The sequence below is a fragment of the Mus caroli genome, chromosome 10, assembly GCF_900094665.2.
Source record: "Mus caroli chromosome 10, CAROLI_EIJ_v1.1, whole genome shotgun sequence".
Classification (NCBI taxonomy): domain Eukaryota; kingdom Metazoa; phylum Chordata; class Mammalia; order Rodentia; family Muridae; genus Mus; species Mus caroli.
The window spans coordinates 77503581-77505044 of record NC_034579.1 but is presented as its reverse complement, the minus strand read 5'-3'; the positions used below and the strand labels follow the sequence as shown (position 1 = coordinate 77505044).

Genomic DNA, 1464 nt, shown 5'->3' with positions numbered 1-1464 from the left:
TAGTCACCAGCATCACAGAGACCCTGCACTAGCACTACCACAGCTACATAGTCACCAATATCACAGAGTTCCTGCACCAGAACTAACACACCTACATAGTCACCAGCATCACAGAACTCCTGCACTAGCACTACCACAGCTACATAGTCACCAGCATCACAGAGACCCTGCACTAGCACTGCCACAGCTACATAGTCACCAGCATCACAGAACTCCTGCACTAGCACTACCACAGCTACATAGTCACCAGCATAACAGAGTTCCTGCACTAGCACTACCACAGCTGTGGGAAGCCATTCCGGGCTCCCTAGCCAGCCGGACAGAAATCTGCTCCAGGCTGTAAACAAGCCCATGTTTGGTGGATTGCCTGCCCTTAATCACTGATTGACTGAGCAAGCCTGCCTGGTGAAGTAATGTGACCTGTGGTGATTGGTGGGGGCGTGGTTGTGGTTGGAGTGGAGAAAAACACTTCTAACCAGAGAGGCTGGGGGAATTGAAGAGAGAAGCTGCCTGAGTAAACTGCTTTAAGAAGAACCAGTGGTGCGTCTTTCTTGCTGGCCCAGTTGGACGCAACACACAGCTACATAGTCACCAGCATCACAGAACTCCTGTACCAGCAGTACTACAGCTCCATAGTCACCAGCATCCCAGAGACCCTGCACTAGCACTGCCACAACTATATAGTCACCAGCATCACAGAGTTCCTTTACCAGCACTACCACAGCTACATAGTCACCAGCATCACAGAGACCCTGCACTAGCACTAACACAGCCACATAGTCACCAGCATCACAGAACTCATGCACCAGCACTACCACAGCTGCATAGTCACCAACATCACAGAGACCCTGCACTAGCACTGCCACAACTATATAGTCACAAGCATCACAGAGTTCCTGTACCAGCACTACCACAGCTACATAGTCACCAGCATCACAGAGACCCTGCACTAGCACTACCACAGCTACATAGTCACCAGCATCCCAGAGACCCTGCATTACCACTGCCACAGCTACATAGTCACCATCAGCAAGCTAGCTCTTTATACCAACAATTACCACCAATATTCTCATGGCAAGTCAACACTACCTCTACTCTCATTTCCAAGATCTACTCAGCTTCCTCATTACAAGTCACTGCTGTCATTCCACTCTCTGCCATCACGGAGCAGAAAGTAGACATCTCTACTACTCAAAGCATGAACACCATTGTGACCACCATTCTAATGATTGACACCTTGATGGAAACCCTAACTACTACCAGCAACAGCACCAGAGTAATTTCCATCTTTGAACAAATCGTCACCATCATTGTTACAGCCTCACCACATACACAACAGTGCCTACTGCTACTGCAACCATGACCACCATCACATGACCGCCATCACATGACCACCACCACACGACCATCATCACATGGCCACCATCACATGATCGCCATTGTCACTATCACCACTACTGTAAT

The 1464-nt window shown here is 49.1% G+C and overlaps 1 pseudogene; it reads right to left on the bottom strand.

Moving 5' to 3' along the window:
• LOC110302719 overlaps positions 1-998 on the bottom strand; it is a 35556-nt pseudogene extending 34558 nt beyond the window's left edge.
• Between the last annotated feature and the right edge of the window lie 466 nt (positions 999-1464).